The sequence below is a fragment of the Aythya ferina genome (genome assembly GCF_964211825.1).
Source record: "Aythya ferina genome assembly, chromosome: W".
Lineage (NCBI taxonomy): Eukaryota > Metazoa > Chordata > Aves > Anseriformes > Anatidae > Aythya > Aythya ferina.
In genome coordinates this window covers 16,501,637-16,519,887 of record NC_140313.1, presented here as the reverse complement: position 1 = coordinate 16,519,887, position 18,251 = coordinate 16,501,637, and the positions used below count along the sequence as shown (strand labels likewise).

At 45.5% G+C, this 18,251-nt stretch overlaps 1 long non-coding RNA gene across 1 annotated transcript in view; it reads left to right on the top strand.

Annotated features, from left to right (window-relative positions):
- The window catches only part of LOC311426393, a 569,271-nt gene that overhangs the window by 532,212 nt on the left and 18,808 nt on the right, over positions 1-18,251 (top strand). The gene's annotated exons all lie outside the window — the stretch shown is intronic.

Genomic DNA, 18,251 nt, shown 5'->3' with positions numbered 1-18,251 from the left:
TACGAACTAGAGTCAAAGGCAGCCAAGTGGTATGCCACAATTGATATTGCTAATGCATTTTTCTCCATCCCTTTAGCAGCAGCATGCAGGCCGCAGTTTGCTTTCACTTGGAGGGGCATCCAATACACCTGGAATCGGCTGCCCCAGGGGTGGAAACACAGCCCTACCATTTGCCATGGACTGATCCAGTCTGCATTGGAGCAAGGGGGAGCTCCTGAGCATCTTCAGTACATTGACGACATCCTCGTGTGGGGCAACACAGCAGAAGAAGTTTTTGAGAAAGGGAAGAAAATAATCCAAATTCTCCTGAAAGCTGGTTTTGCCATTAAAAAGAGCAAGGTCAAGGGGCCTACACAGGAAATCCAGTTCTTGGGGGTAAAATGGCAGGATGGACGTCGCCATATTCCAATGGATGTGATCAATAAAATAACAGCAATGTCTCCGCCAACTAGCAAAAAGGAAACGCAAGCTTTCCTAGGCCTCGTGGGATTCTGGAGAATGCATGTGCCAGGCTATAGTCAGCTTGTGAGTCCTCTATATCGAGTGACTCGAAAGAGAAACTATTTTGAGTGGGGCCTTGAGCAACAACAGGCATTTGAACAAATCAAACAAGAAATAGCTCGTGCAGTAGCCCTTGGGCCTGTCCGTACTGGACCAGCTGTGCAAAATATACTGTACACTGCAGCTGGGGAGCATGGGCTCACCTGGAGCCTTTGGCAGAAAACCCCAGAAGAAACTCGAGGTCGACCTCTGGGCTTCTGGAGTCAGGGCTATCGAGGATCAGAAGCCAATTACACCCCAACTGAAAAGGAAATACTCACAGCATATGAGGGTGTTCGAGCTGCTTCAGAAGTTGTGGGTACAGAGGCACAGCTCCTCTTGGCACCGCGGCTACCTGTGTTACATTGGATGTTCAAAGAGAAAATTCCCACTACACACCATGCAACTGATGCTACATGGAGTAAGTGGATAGCGTTAATTACACAGCGGGCTCGAATGGGAAAACCCAATCGCCCAGGAATCCTGGAAGAGATTATGGACTGGCCGGAAGGCAGAGATTTCGGAGTGCCAACAGAAGAGGTAACCCGTGCTGAAGAGGCACCACCATACAATGAGTTGCCAGAAGACAGAAAGCAGTATGCGTTGTTTACTGACGGATCCTGCCGTGTGATAGGGAGCCATCGGAAATGGAAAGCTGCTGTGTGGAATCCCATACGACGAGTTGTGGAAGCCATGGAAGGGGAAGGTGAGTCGAGTCAGTATGCAGAAGTAAAAGCCATACAACTAGCCCTAGATATCGCCGAAAGAGAAAATTGGCCAGTATTGTATCTTTATACTGACTCATGGATGGTGGCAAATGCTCTGTGGGGGTGGCTGCAGCAATGGAAAGAGAGCAACTGGCAGCGCAGAGGTAAGCCTATCTGGGCTGCTACCCTGTGGCAAGATATTGCTGCCCGGGTAGAAAACCTGGATGTTAAAGTACGTCATGTAGATGCCCACATGCCCAAGAGTCGCACTACTGAAGAACATCAGAACAACAAAGAAGTGGATCGAGCTTCGAAAATTGAAGTGGCTCAGGTGGACCTAGACTGGGAACGTAAGGGTGAGCTGTTTGTAGCTCGATGGGCCCATGAAACATCAGGACATCTGGGGAGAGATGCCACTTACAGATGGGCTCGTGATCGAGGGGTGGGCTTGACCATTGAGGCCATCACGCAGGTTACCCATGAGTGTGAGACCTGTGCTGCAATCAAGAAAGCCATGAAGGTAAAATCTCCCTGGAACAGGGGGAGATGGCTAGGGTTTCAATATGGTGAGGCCTGGCAAATTGACTATATCGGACCACTCCCAAAAACTCGCCAAGGCAAACGGTACATACTCACCATGGTAGAAGCAACTACTGGGTGGCTGGAAACATACCCTGTAAACCATGCCACAGCCCGAAACACTATCTTGGGCCTGGAAAGACAAGTATTGTGGCGTCATGGTACACCAGAGAGAATTGAGTCTGACAATGGGAGTCATTTCCGAAACAATCTTGTTACCTCCTGGGCAAAGAGGCATGGTATTGAGTGGGTGTACCACATCCCTTACCACCCACAAGCCTCTGGGAAGGTTGAGAGGTACAATGGACTGTTAAAGACTATGTTACGAGCATTAGGTGCTGGGACGTGGAAACAATGGGACACAAATCTACCAGAGGCCACTTGGCTAGTTAACAATAGGGGGTCTGACAGCCGTGCTGGTCCTGCCGAAACAAAACCCCTACACACTGTGAAAGGAGCTAAGGTTCCCGTAGTGCATATAGGAAGGTGGATGGGGAAGGCAGTGTGGGTTGCTCCTGCCTCGGGAAAAGGCAAACCCACTCGTGGGATTGTCTTCGCCCAAGGACCAGGGTATACCTGGTGGGTCATGCAAAAGAATGGGGATATCAAGTGTGTGCCTCAAGGAGATTTGACATTGAGAGAAAACTAATCTATAATCTAAGTTATATGTTGTAGGAAGATGCTGTAGGATCAACGACAGGTCAACTTTGCAAGGAGCCGGGCAGTGCAACAAGGACTTGAGCTAAGCTGGTGCTGGTGTCCAGACATCCAACTCCGCCTGCCTTGAGTGGCCACTTTGGCAGATGAAGACCTAATCATCAACAGTTCTTATGAACATTTTCCAAGAAAGACCTATGGAATGAAAAGATACATCTGCCTATTAATCCTGTCCTGTTAAATCCTTGTCCTGTTAAAGGACAAGGGATAATGATGAGAATGCTTGTATGCTAAAGTATGGGGATCTGAGTGTGACACAAATGTTATGGAATAAGGGGTGGAGGTTGTACTGGGTCTGGCTGGAATGTTAACTTTCCCGGCAGCAGCCCATTCAGTGCCGTACTCTGTACTTGTAGCTGGAACAGCAGTGTTGTTATCACACCAGTGTTGTGTCTACTGCTGAGCAGCAGTGGCACAGCATTGGGCCTTTCTCTAACCCTCCTAGGGGGTGGGCAAAAAAGTGAGGAGAGAAACATCACTAGGGCAGCTGACCTAAACCAATCAAAGGGATATTCCATACCATGTGGTGTCACACTCAGCAATAAAAGGTGGAAACAGGAAGAAGAGGGGAGGGGTGGGCTCTCGTTGAGAAGACGTCGGTCCTCCTCTCGAACACCGGCTGCGTGCGTTGAGGCCTTGCTTCAAGGACGTGGTCAATCATCGCTCATTTGTGGGAAGTAGAGACTAATTTCTTTCCTCTGCACTTCCATATAGCTTTCATTTATTTTGTTTGTTTGTTTTCCTCCCTTTTTCCCCTTTCCCTTTTATTTTCCCCTTAGTTAAATTGTTTAGTTCATGGTAGTCTTTATTTAATTATTATAATTATTTCCCTTTAATTAAATTATCCTTATCTCAACCCGTGAGTTGTTCTTTGCTTTACTTCTCCCCCTCCTTATCTAAAGGAGGGGGAGTGAGAGAGCGGTTGTGGGGTTTAGCTGCCCAGCACGGTAAAACCACCACATACTGATATGTTGTTTCAGCATTTTAGAGGGAAAAAGGAGTGGAATTAAGTTGGCCCCTGACTTAGCCTTTGGTGTTGGCATGAGAAAAATACAGGCTGGAGAAAAATAAAGTAAGGGTTAAAAGAGTTGTTGAAGGTGTTAAAGGTGTGGCATGTAGTATTTCACAGAGCTGTTTGAAGTTGAATGAGCAGGGAAAGAGGATGTAGGAATGTTAATAGTTCTGCCTCAACAGGAGACTGTGATCTCAAAATCACCGGTGTGAGCCCTTTGGGGCAGAGGGACCATGATGGGTCCGAGAGAGTTGTCATGGAAACAGAAAAGCAGTTAACCCTTAAAACAACCTGAGTCTACGAGTGAGCTCATATTGCCAATGGGACTGCTCAGGGAGCTGTTGACAATTGCATTCCCCTGACCGACCCCATGCTGAGACTATAGTCACCCTGGAAATAATGAACGGTAAATACCAAAATCTGCTTAAATTGGGAATTGAGAATCTGTTCCAACAAGCTCCAAAAGAAACCCCTATGGAATTTTTGGACCGACTATGAAATGCAATGAAAAACAAAACAAAACAAACAAACGAAACTGGAGAAAATAGGGGCTAAATTGGAAGAAGGAAAATGGACACTGCCAGACAGGCGAGAGATATTGCCAAAAGCTTATGCGAAGCAAATATTGGGACGTTTGCATGCACAAACACATTGGGGTACAAAGGCGTTAAGTGATCATTTACTACAACAATTTGGTTGCATTGTTGTTTTTTTTTGAAATAGCAAAGCAAATTACATAACCGTTGCTTAACTTGTGAGAAGATAAGTAAGAAAGTGTTTCAACAAGCAGCCACGGAAGGGAAAAAAAAAAAAAACAACAAAACAGCTTATAGGCCTTTTGAGAAAGTACAAGTTGGTTTCACTGAATTGCCCAAAGTAGAAAGGATAAAATATCTATTGGTAATAGTAGATCATTTAACACAATGGGTAGAAGCTTATCCTGTAGCACGAGCTAGGGCACAAATGGTGGTAAAAATTCTATTAGAACACCTGATACCTAGATATGGGATAATCCAGTACATTGATTCTGACCAGGGCACACACTTTACTTCTAAAATAATAAAATTATTATGTCAATCATTAGGTATTCAGTGGGAATACCATACTCCGTGGTACCCACAAAGCTCAGGGAAAGTAGAGAGAATGAATCAAACAATAAAACAACAATTGGCTAAATTAATGATTGAGACACAAATGCCCTGGACGAAATGCTTACCATTGGCACTTCTAAACATAAGAACTAAACCACACAGTGAGACTGGATTATCACCATATGAAATGTTATATGATATGCCTTCTTCTCAAGGGACGCCTCTAGGGAACAATGTAGTTGAGGATTGTAGCATCCAGAAATATATAATTACTATTGGAAGGAGATTACAAGAGCTAAGAGAAATTGGAATGATGGCTCAAACACCACCTTTAGGATTTGCTATTCATAAGATAAAACCAGGAGACAAGGTCTTAATAAATAAACCTGGAGGGAAGAATCATTGAACCCCCGATGGGAGGGACTGTACCTTGTTTTACTTACTACTGAAACAGCTGTGAGAACAGCAGAAAGGGGTTGGACCCACGCATCCAGAATAAAAGGACCAGTAACTACCGAAACTTGGAGGGTTGAGTCCACTCCTGGGAAACTGAAATTAAAGCTAAGGAAGAACTAATATTCTGGCAACGAGTCTCTGCATGAATTAAGGATGCCAAATAAAGGGGACAAGCCTGAAGGGAGGAAAGGGAGAAGGCAAGACCGGAGCAGGACCCTCCACTGCGGTGTGTATGGTCTACCGAGGGAGGCAACCCCTATGGGTATTGACTGCCAAGTGAGAGGGCCTCGACCGGACTTCTCCCACACTAAGGTCAGGTTGTCCCGAGAAAATAACATAAGAACCTTTTTTTAACCTATATAAAATTGTGATTCGTTTTCCAGAAGCTGGATCACCCTGACAGGCCGAACGGTAACACAAGCCTGAATCGACCCTGAAAAGCGGGCCCAACCCCTTGACTGAAGGCGTTTGCCTATTATGATCCAGCTATGTGGGCAGAAGACAGATCCTGGGGCTATAGGACCCCAGTATATATACTTAATAGAATAATTAGGTTATTAGCTGTAATAGAAATAGTTGTAAATAAAACCAGAGATGCACTTGGATTAATTGCAAAGCAAAATACCAAGATGAGAACTGCTTTGTATCAAAATCGCTTAGCTTTGGATTATTTACTAGCACAAGAAGGAGAAGTCTGTGGAAAATTTAGCTTTAGTAATTGCTGTTTAAAGATTGATGAAAAGGGTGTTTCTTCCTAGTAGCTGGTAGAATGCTATGTTCTGGTTTAGGATGAGAAGAGTGCTGATAATATGCTGATGTTTTAATTGTTGCAGAGCAGTGCTTACACCAAGCCAAGGACGTTTCAGCTTCTCACTCTGCCCTGCCAGCGGACAGGCTGGGGGTGCAGCAAGAGCTGGGAGGAGGGCCGGACTACTCGGGGTTAGGCTGGGCATCAGTCAGCAGGTGGTGAGCATTGTGCATCACTTGTTTCGTACACATTATAACTAGTAGTACTATTATCATCATTGTTGTCATTATTATTGTTATTATTTTTTTTGTCTTTATCTCAATTCACAGACTTCACTTTCCCATTTCTCTTTCCCATCGCAGAGAAGGAGGGGGGGAGGTGAGCTAGCGACCGTGTGTTGTTTAGCTGCACTCTGGGTTAAACCACAACAGAAAGAAAAGCTGTAAATGAACTTGTAAAGGAAATGAAGAAAATTGCACATGTCCCAGTTCAAACTAGGAATGGAATCGATCTAAGAGGATTATGGAAGGGGGCTTTATGGGTGGTGATTGGTTTGCTAAAATAAGGATGGATGTATTGGGGATAGGTGGAGGATTGTTAATAATTCCATGTTTAATATTACCAGACTAATACACTCGGTTATACAAGGAATGCAAATATCTGCGGTACCTGTTGACCCAGAACCAGGGAAAGAGAAAACCCATTCTCTGATGATAATAAAAACAAATAAAGATCCAGAATTGGTATCAATTGGCATCAATTTGGCAAGTATTAACTTGATTATGTTAGAAATGGCTCAATCTTCAAAATAGGATTAAATAAAAAAAATAGGATTTATTAAAAGAATAGAGGTAAGCAAACAGCGCTGGGTGCACCAGGAGTCTCCGCTCCACCAGGACGCACACCAGTTACATCAAGTAGCTGATTTTTATGCTCCTAGACTAATACATATTCATTACTACTTCTAAAAAATACAGGTTATTATAATTAGCTTCCAGGTTTCAGTCCCTCCTACTGGAGCATGCGCATCAGTCTCCGGTGGTCCCTCTGGGGATCTCTAGGGGTCTTTCATGCTGAAGGCTCGTAGTCTTCCTCTCCAAGTTTTTTTCTTGTCCTTCCCCTTTGTACTCCTTGGCACCGTGTCAAGTTTACACAGCATCCCCTGCAGGTCTTGTCTCCCAGCCGTCCTTCAGCTTCTTTTTTTCTTCTTCTTAATCTCTTGGCCACCTGGCCAGATATCAGAGGCCTGCATAGTATCCCATAACAGTCACTAGTTGTTATCAGTTGTTCTGAAACCCAAATGTTATTTTGGGTATTATTATTATGTTATGTTAATTGTTATGTATTATTATTATTATGTTAATTTGGGTATTATTAAAAATAATAACAATAATGGTGATAATATTACTACTAATAATAATGTGTACGAAACAAGTGATGCACAATGCAATTGCTCACCACCTGCTGTCCGATGCCCAGCCTAACCCCGAGCAGTCCGGCCCTCCTCCCAGCCTGCTTGCTGGCAGGACAGTGAGAAGCTGAAACATCCTTGGCTTGGTGTAAGCACTGCTCTGCAACAATTAAAACATCAGCATATTATCAGCACTCTTCTCATCCTAAACCAGAACATAGCATTCTACCAGCTACTAGGAAGAAACACCCTTTTCAACAATTACAAAAGTTAAATTTTCCACAGACTTCTCCTTCTTGTGCTAGTAAATAATCCAAAGCTAGGCAATTTTGATACAAAGCAGTTCTCATCTTGGTATTTTGCTTTGCAATTAATCCAAGTGCATCTCTGGTTTTATTTATAACTATTTCTATTACAGCTAATAACCTAATTATTCTATTAAGTATATATACTGGGGTCCTATAGCCCCAGGATCTGTCTTCTGCCCACGTAGCTGGATCATAATAGGCAAACACCTTCAGGGTCGATTCAGGCTTGTGTTACCGTTCGGCCTGTCAGGGTGATCCAGCTTCTGGAAAACGAATCACAATTTTATATAGGTTAAAAAAAGGTTCTTATGTTATTTTCTCGGGACAACCTGACCTTAGTGTGGGAGAAGTCCGGTCGAGGCCCTCTCACTTGGCAGTCAATACCCATAGGGGTTGCCTCCCTCGGTAGACCATACACACCGCAGTGGAGGGTCCTGCTCCGGTCTTGCCTTCTCCCTTTCCTCCCTTCAGGCTTGTCCCCTTTATTTGGCATCCTTAATTCATGCAGAGACTCATTGCCAGAATATTAGTTCTTCCTTAGCTTTAATTTCAGTTTCCCAGGAGTGGACTCAACCCTCCAAGTTTCGGTAGTTACTGGTCCTTTTATTCTGGATGCGTGGGTCCCTTTCTGCAGTTCTTACAGCTGTTACAGTAGTCAGTAAAACAAGGTACAGTCCCTCACATCGAGGGTTCAGTGATTCTTTCCTCCCGTGGCTGCTTGTTGAAACACTTTCTTTTTTATCTTCTGACAAGTTAAGCAACGGTTATGTAATTTGCTTTGCCGTATGGCCCTTTCCAGGTTCCTGTAGCAGGATTCATCTGATAGCCATGGCTACATTCACATTTGTAGCCACCTTTCAGGTTGATACAGATTTTTCTACAGCTACCAGGGTTTTGGCATTCATCAATATCTCCACAGTTTCTCTTGTCTACAAACTGAAACCCAGCTGGACAGTCACATGCATTTATGTTGCATTCCTTCAGGGGCTCGTCACCCCAGTCCTTGCAGTCTCTCTGCTGGTTACACACTTTATTGATATCTATGCATTCTCCACTTCTGCACTTGAATTTGCCAGGTCCAGAGCACTGAATAACATTGTTACAGTTTGCTTCATCAGTGCCATCCAGACAGTCTCTCACACCACTGCACTGCCTTCTCCTATGGACACAGTTCCCATCTTCACATCTGAACTGGTCTGGCCTGCAGGTCCGAGAAGGGTAGTTAATTTCATCACTTCCATCCTTGCAATAAGGATCTCTGTCACATCGCGGCCACACTGCTCCAAATGTTCATCCGAATGGTCGGAGCAGTCACCTTGACCATTGCAGACAAAGGTTTTGGAAATACATTGCCCACTACTGCATGTGAATTCTGCTGCACTACAAGTCACAATGCCACAATTCTCTTCATCTTCTCCACTGTCACAGTCTTTTTCACCATCACATTTCCAGGACACTGGGATACACTGGGTTGATTGAGGACCACAGCTGATTTTATTTACCTGGCATGTTCTCATATGACACAGCTCAGCACTCTCATCAGACCCATTTTCACAGTCCGGATCCGCATCACACTGCCATCTGTTTGGCACACACTGACCACTGTTGCACACAAAGTCAGATTCAGCACACGTCTTCTTCACACAAGCACTCTCATCACTGCCATCTAAGCAGTCTTCACATTTTGCTCTAGCATCGTCAGCAGCAGTGCACAGGCAGGCGAGGGCGAGCAGCAGGCAGAGTGCCCCGCAGCACGGCAGTGCCCACCTATGCCCCGCACCTGTGTCACTTATACCACTCCTATTACCCATGCTGTTAGTGTCAGTGGCATCCTCCTGGTACCGTTTCTGTCTTTGCTGCCTCTTACTCTCCCCCTTTTCTTTTTGCCACTGACCAATCACCACAAATGAATGAGACACATGATTACTAGTTAGGAAAGAGAGTGTAACGTCTGCTATATGGCTGCAGGCAGTGCCGGATGCAAACTTAGACGCTATTTGTGAAAGAGCCTGCCGGTGGTCATTTGGCAGTGTAATCTGCGTCTCTGCACTCCTGCCCTGCAATAGAGCTAAGTCGTCATTAGTAATAGTTATAACACCGATCTGGGGACTAATAGTCTTTTTTGCATTGCAAGATAAACCTTTTATAAAAAGAATGCTAGAGTGAAGCAGCACAGCCGCTGCTGCCGCTGCCTCCATGGTTATGTCAGACAAGCTGCAGGGTCCTGATGTCCGCCCCTCTGCTATGTGCCAATTCGCCATACGGTGAGGGTCGGCTGCCGTTGTCCACTGACGCCTCTGGTCTCCCGTAGCAACTCAATCTCGGATGTCCCGTATCGCACCGCAATTACTTCAATTCCCCGCGTTTTCTGGCTTCTGTCTGGTCTATTCTGTGTCTCTCAGAGCCGTCCGTGGCTCTGAAGCGTCTCTCAGGGCTCTCTCTGTCCAGCGGTAGTCCCTCCGTAGTGTCTCGGGTCTCCCGGCGCTGCTCCAGGCTCTTGGCGCCGCTCCGGTCTCTCGGCCTGTTCAGGTCTCAGCGACTCTGGGTCTCAGTGAGTCCAGGTCTCGGCCTGTGCGGGCCTCAGCCTGTTCAGGCTTCATATCACAGAATCACAGAATTTCTAGGTTGGAAGAGACCTCAAGATCATCGAGTCCAACCTCTGACCTAACGCTAACAGTCCCCACTAAACCATATCCCTAAGCTCTACATCTAAACGTCTTTTAAAGACTTCCAGGGATGGTGACTCCACCACTTCCCTGGGCAGCCTGTTCCAATGTCTAACAACCCTTTCAGTAAAGAAGTTCTTCCTAACATCTAACCTAAAACTCCCCTGGCGCAACTTAAGCCCATTCCCCCTCGTCCCGTCACCAGGCACGTGGGAGAATAGACCAACCCCCACCTCGCTACAGCCTCCTTTGAGGTACCTGTAGAGAGCAATAAGGTCGCCCCTGAGCCTCCTTTTCTCCAGGCTGAACAAGCCCAGCTCCCTCAGCCACTCCTCGTAGGACTTGTTCTCCAGGCCCCTCACCAGCTTCATCGCCCTTCTCTGGACCCGCTCAAGCACCTCGATGTCCTTCTTGTAGCGAGGGGCCCAAAACTGAACACAGTACTCGAGGTGCGGCCTCACCAGAGCCGAGTACAGGGGGACGATCACCTCCCTAGCCCTGCTGGTCACACTGTTTCTTATGCAAGCCAGGATGCTGTTGGCCTTCTTGGCCACCTGAGCACACTGCTGGCTCATATTCAGCCGACTATCCACCATCACTCCCAGGTCCTTCTCTGCCTGGCAGCTTTCCAACCACTCAACTCCCATCCTGTAGCTCTGCTTGGGGTTATTGCACCCCAGGTGCAGGACCCGGCACTTGGCCTTGTTAAACTTCATGCAGTTGACCTCAGCCCATCGGTGCAGCCTATCCAGATCCTCCTGCAGAGCTTTCCTACCCTCAAGCAGATCGACACACGCGCATAGCTTGGTGTCATCTGCAAACTTACTGAGGGTGCACTCAATGCCCTCGTCCAGATCATCGATGAAGATATTAAAGAGGACCGGCCCCAGCACCGAGCCCTGGGGGACGCCACTAGTGACTGGCCTCCAACTGGACTTGACTCCATTTACCACGACTCTTTGGGCCCGGCTATCCAGCCAGTTTTTAACCCAACAAAGCGTGTGCCAGTCCAAGTTATGAGCAGCCAGTTTATTGAGGAGAATGCTGTGGGAAACGGTGTAAAAAGACTTGCTGAAGTCAAGGTATACCACATCCACAGCCTTTCCCTCGTCCACCCAGCGCGTCACTTTGTCATAGAAGGAGATCAGGTTCATCAATCAGGATCTGCCTTTCATAAACCCATGCTGACTGGGCCTGATGGCCTGCTTGCCCTGCAAGTGCTGCGTGATGACTCTCAAGATAATCTGCTCCATGAGCTTCCCTGGTACTGAGGTCAAACTGACAGGCCTGTAGTTTCCCGGGTCAGTCCTCCGGCCCTTCTTGTAGATGTTGCAGGAAGCACGGCCGAAAGCATGACAGACACCAGTAGAGTCAGATCGTGCTCCTGCCTTTTTCTTGTCACACTCAAAGCATTTAAGAGCAAAAATAGGATCACAAGATACACAGGCCCATATATTAGGCACCACCACACAAAACTTGGATAAAACAGCACTTCTTTTCAGTCTGTCAAGGACTTCGTTCGTCTCTGCCCACTCCCCTTGCAGAGAGTACGGAACCACGGATCGGAACTATGCACTCGCTTTGCAGCGACGCTGCGTCTCACTCACACAGCACAATCGCACACAGAGGCCTCTCACACATCTCATTCATACCACAAGAATATAATTTGGAATGATAACCAACCAAACAAGTATTGTCTCTGACTGAGTTCTTCGTGAAGTGACTTGTAACACTTTGTTTCAAACCCTTACACTTACACAAATACTTTCAACACAAAATACCTGGACATTTAAAAATAACACATACAATTATTAACACTCCAGTTAGTATCCCTCCAGCAGCTGAAAACATACCGTTTGTCTGCAGTTTTAGGAGATCTTTGCTCCCGCAGTGAGCAGCTGAGAGTGGAGTCCCCTCCGAGCAAAATACTCAGGGTGCACCTAGGGGCTTCCACGCTGCAGCCGATCCTGCAGCCGAGCAGAGTGTCTCCTGCCTGGCTCACCAAAATGACTCGCAGAAAGCTGACTCCACAATCAGTAAGATTGTAAAGTAGGTATGTTTACTCAGTTCCGTGCAGCACGGGGCGGGTAGTCCCACCAAAGTCGTGCACACCTAATATGGCAACTTGCTTTAGTAAAGAGTTACATATACATGAACATTCCTATACATATACATATTCCTAACCTGTCCCTTTGTGAACAGTCCTCCTTATCTCAGACCCCTTGGTTAAAGTCCGAACCATGAGGTTGTTTTTGATCTGGTTCTCGGGGTCCAAGAGGCTCCTGTTATCTGGTGGTATAAGTGCAGCACAGGCACAAATGTAGCACATATGCATTCTTAATCAATTGCTCTCTAATTTCTAATTCTAATGTTTCAGCTTGCTCTTTTCTGGATCCACGGGTATTCTACTATTAATGTTCAAAGCCTGACAGACCCCGTCCTCCGTGGATCAAAATACATGGGGTCTTAAGGGTTCTTTTGGTCATTCTATCATATAATACTGGATCATTTTCAATTTACTCTTTAATTTTCTGGGGCCCCTATTGTTCCAATTTCTAATCATTACTCATAATGGACTTTTTGGTCATATATCTGGTAATTTGCTCCCTTTCTGGTCCTTGGTCTTCGATTTTATCTGACCCATCCGGGAATTTTACTAGTGGCAATTCCCACAGCCCTTGGTTGCCCCCAGTGAGAGTGTCTTGCAGGGGGTTTAGGACCTATCACCCACCCACGTATCCCTCTCTTCACCAGCCCAGCCCCCCCGACAGGAGGTTAGAACCAGTGAGAAAACAAAAAGACCTCCACGTGGACTTTAGAAGTCTCAGTTACACTCTCACACACAAACACTGGCAACCGCACCTTTACCCAACCGGACGGTATCCACTTACGAATCAGTCGTCTTCATCCAGAATCCAACTGGATGGTATCCACAAGCATCTCTGCTGTCTTCGTCTGGGATCGAACCAGACGGTATCCGCAAACGACTGTTGTCTTCATCTGGTTCGATTCCGGACACCGGAATCCAACCGAACGGTATCCAAACAACCCTGTCGTCTTCGTCCGGATCTTCACGCTCAGAATTACGGGCAAAAAACAGCCGGCAAGGGAGCTCAAAAAAAAATCAAATTCTTTGCTTACCTTTATTCAGGTTCAGGATGGCATTAGTCCCAATCCGACTCAAACAGGAGCCACCAAATGGTGGGGCGCCTCTCCTAGATTAAATCAGAATTCAGGAACTATAGCCATCCCGGACGAGCCCCCAAATTGTTATAAATGGCTCAGGATTCAAATTAGGATTAAATAAAAAAAGTAGGATTTATTGAAAGAATATAAAGGAATAGAGGTAAGCAAACAGTGCTGGGTGCACCGGGAGTCTCTGCTCCACCAGGACGCACACCAGTTACATCAAGCAGCTGATTTTTATGCTCCTAGACTAATACATAAAAATATAAAAAAATTGCTAAAAAAAATAGATTATTATAATTAGCTTCCGGGGTCCAGTCCCTCCTACTGGAGCATGCGCATCAGTCTCCTCTGGGGGTCTCTAGGGGTCTTTCATGCTGAAGGCTCGTAGTCTTCCTCTCCCCTTTGTACTCACTTGGCACCATACCAAGTTTATAGAACACTTTCTGCAGGTCTTGTCTCCCAGCCGTCCTTCAGCTTCTTTTTCCTTCCTCTTAATCTCTTGGCCTCCTAGCCAGATACCAAAGATCCGCATAGTATCCCATAACAGTCACTAGCTGTTATCAGTTGTTCTGAAACTCCCAGACATCAAACACAAACAGCTTTCTTATTTGACGCTTCATGAGTAATTAAAACATTCTTCCCCAGCCATTCACAGACACATCTATAGCAGTGTTAAGTTAATCTCGAAGAAGACAGGAAAAAAGACTGTAACTGTTAGAAATAGAAGTCCGGAATAACAAAAGCAAACAGGTTCATAAATTTAAGGAGTGTTTTCTGAAGACGTGATAAATTGACTAGAATGAGGGGGAGACTGGGACACACTGCATCTGTGGTTCAAGAATTAAATTGCCAGTGCAGGGCCCAGAGGCAGACAGGATTTAAACAGAGTTGTTCTTTATGGACACGAATTGTTAAAACATTCATCACAAGTCCAACCTTTTTCCGCAGTTCTTACGGCTGTTTCAGTGGTCAGTAATTGTCCTTCCCATTCAGGCCGGAGTTGACTCTTTCCAGGTCCGAATCAGGACCCGGTTTCCTGGGTGATGGTGGTGAATGGGGAATTCCAAAGGTGGGGTTTGAGCCAACAACCCACAGGTCCTGAGAGATGACAAAGAAGAGGACAACCCCAGAATACAGTTCTTAAGAAAACTCTCTTGTTTTGAATTGTGGTATCTCATCCCTTCTGCCCAGATAGGGCAATCTGAACAGCATCTCATATGGTGAAATTCCTATATCCTTTCTTGGTGCTGTTTGAACCTGTAGGAGTAAACATTTTACCCAAGGAAGTTGGGTTTCTAACACTAGTTTAGTTAATTGCTTCTTTAATGTCTGGTTCATTCGCTCCACCTTCCCAGCAGAGGAGGGGTGCCAGGGGCTGTGAAAATCCCACTCAATCTCTAAGGCCTGCTTTAACCCTTGCAGTAAAGCTTTACACCCATCCAGTCACGTGGTCAATTAGGTCAAACAAGTAACTCAGTAAAGTCTACCTGTATACTTTGGAAAGGTCAAAGCCCTGGCTCCCGTCCCCCTCTAGATGGGTTACAGAAGACCTTTTTATTTACCTTTTCACATCTAGTACATCCTCTGCATGTGTGCTTCCCTAAAGTGTATATTCCTACACAGACATACTTTCTTAGCACAACGTCACACATTGCTTGCACCTCCCAATGACTCTTTTGATGTAAAACAGTTAATATTTGCCTCATTATCACATTATTCAGCATTTCTCTCCCATCAGGGAGTATCCGTTTTCCTTCAGACTCCATGGCTCCTGATTCCTTAAAGAAAATCGTTCTTTTAAAACTTTTTAGTTCTTTCTTAATTTTCAACAATTCCCTGAATCCTCTCTGCATTTATTCTTCATTTTCCCTCAGACATTAGATGCCTTAAATACCTGACTTCTCTTTTTCCATATTGCAATTTATTTTTTAATACTCCCAAGCCCTGCTTTCCCAGAAAGTTGAATAGCTTGTTAGTAGCTTTCTTCACAACTCTTTTCTCCTGTCCTGACAATAGAAAACGATCCACATATTTGTAATATTAATACCTCCTTGGGAGGTTGTAATTGCTCCAAAATCTTTTTTAAAACTTACCCAAATAGATAGGTGGCCCTGTAAACCCCTGAGGTAAAATTGTCCACCTATATTGTTGCTTCTGCCCCCATTTCAGGGTCTTTCCAGTCAGAGGTGAATATATCTTTGCTCTCAGGGCCTGAGAGCACTCCATTAATAACACTGTTATTCCAGTCTAACAATTTACTATTTGAATGCCCAATTTAATCATCAAATCCGTTACTTACAAGTTAGTCCCTGACTTGGGTACATGCAATAATTGTCCAGTGATCATTTTATCCCCTAGTCTCAGCTTGGTATCCCTCAAAAGCGGCACTGTTACCCCCATCACTTTTTAGGGTTTCATTAGTTAATTTAATCCCTGATACTTTACAAGTCAGTAATGTGGGAATAGAAATGTTGTTTTTGCAGTTACATTGTTTAGAAGGAGGGAATGTGGTACTGAGATATGCTTACAGTGATAAGAAAGTTTAGCAGGCGACCTTGTAAAATGTAGACAACCAGACTCCTTAGGACAATTAGGTGAAAATCATGGTGTCAAGTCAAGTCAGATAAGTGAAGAAACATTACCACTTCAAGCAGTAAAAATGTCAAAAGAAATTTGAAATTTAACAGGCCGGCGACTGAAGGCCATGCATTGTTTGTGAAGCATCAGATAGATTGTGAATCTGGATTACCCACTCAGTGGGGAAACAGGGGAGGGTCCTGCCATCAAAAGGTATATAAACTGTGTTTTGGAACTAGTAGATGCACTCTCTGCTGCTTGTGGGGCACCCGCCATTGCAATCGCGAATAAATTACTACTTCACTGAGATCCTCGCCTGAGGTTAAGTTATTGGCTACGGAGTGTTTCTCACAATTTGGGGGCTCGTCCGGGATCCAGTCACCTACTGGGGAGCCCCACCGCCACAGCAGCAGGAAGGCATGCCCTGCTGATTTCAGCGGTCCTGTGCATTGATGGTGGCGGTTCTGTGGAAAGCTGACAGAGGGCCCGAGACTGGTTAAAGAGGCAGGATCCGTGAAGTAGTGGGGAAAGGAAGAAGGTAGGCACTCCGGGTTTTTAAGAATCGATCCGGTAACTCTGTGCACAGACCAAGGTAAGAAATATTAAGTATTGCCTTGGGGGTCGGGTGATCTGGTGTATGGTAAGCCCTTGCACGGGGAAGTGCTGGCACTACACCAGGGGAATCTGGTGTACGGTAATCCTTGCACGGGGAAGTGCTTGGAAGTACACCAGGGAATCTGGTAAACTCAGGTGTGCGGTAACGCTGGCACGGGGAAGTGCTTGGCGGTACACCCCCATTTTTCAGTACGATGGTGTGTGGTACACTGCAGAAGGGAAAATTCTGTAGCACATACTGGCGAGGGTTAGGAAAGATGGGAAGTACGAGTTCCAGGGAATCTGGTAAACTCATAGGTGTGCGGTAATGCTTGCACGGGGAAGTGCTTTGCGGTACACCCCCATTTTTCAGTACGATGGTGTGTGGTACACTGCAGAAGGGAAAATTCTGTAGCACATACTGGCGAGGGTTAGGAAAGATGGGAAGTACGAGTTCCAGGGGACAGGGAGATATCCCTGGGGGAGTGCCTACTAATAGTTCTTCCTGAAGAATGATAAGAAATTGGAAACATAATCCCAAAATTAGAGGGATTGTAAAAGAAAAATAATTAAAAAAAAAAAAAAGGTTAAATATTGTGTATCAGTCTGGACAAAAGAACCAATTAAGGAAACAGCAGTATTTTGGCCAAAATACGGGTCTGATGAAAATTCAGGCTTTAAATTTATGTGTAAACAATAAGATTCCTTTTTCAGAGAAGGAGCCAAGTTATGTTCCCTATAATCTTAATATTGAACTGATGGCAGCAGCAGTCACTCCAGGAAGGGAGACAGGGACTGTAATTAACACTGTCCATAAAGAAGTATCATACTCTAGGCTCTGGCAACAATTAGAACAAGGTAGAAGATATATTGAGAATTTTGCCTTCCCTGATACTAACAGTACTAACACTAACTGTGTATCCTCTTAGGTGAACTACCCCCTCCTCCTTACCAGCAGAGAGGTTAGGACTTTTAAGAAGGAGAGGAATTCTTTATTCGAGGACCCCAACAGCCTAGCTGAACAATTAGACCAGTTCCTACGACCTGACTTATACTCTTGGGGGAGGGAATTATGTCTATAAGTATGTTGTTTACAGGGAAAGAAATGTGAATGATCAGGAGGAGAGCTGCTATACAAGAATGGGAAAGAGCTCATCCTCCAGGACCAGGGGTAATACCGGCAGGGCAGAAATACCCACTTGCCAATCCTGGCTGGAATAATAATAGTGTGCAACACAGAAATCATATGAGAGACTTGGGGTCAGAATGAGAAAGTACTTGGGGATGAGACCTGATGACCCAGTATCCCAAGGGCTCTTGAAAGTTCATTGTGTGATTAAAGCCTGGCAAGATATGCAGAAAATGTTCTAGAAGGTGGGGGAATGTAGTGAACAGTCACTGGGGGACCCTCCTGCGGGAGGCCCTGGAGGTGTGTGTCTGGAGGGGAGATAAGAAGGAAAAAAAAAAAAAAAGAGATCGAAACTAATGGTATTGACAGTGCAGCGGGTAGTGAGGCAGAGGGTTGGAGAAAGATGAAGAAAATCTTCAGGGGGAGTCAGGGCCAGGATGGAAAGGAGAGGAAGAGAGATGAAGGAATGGCAGGCAAAGAAGGATGCCTGTGTTGTGGCCTGAGTCCTAGCAGAGACAGGCTTTGAT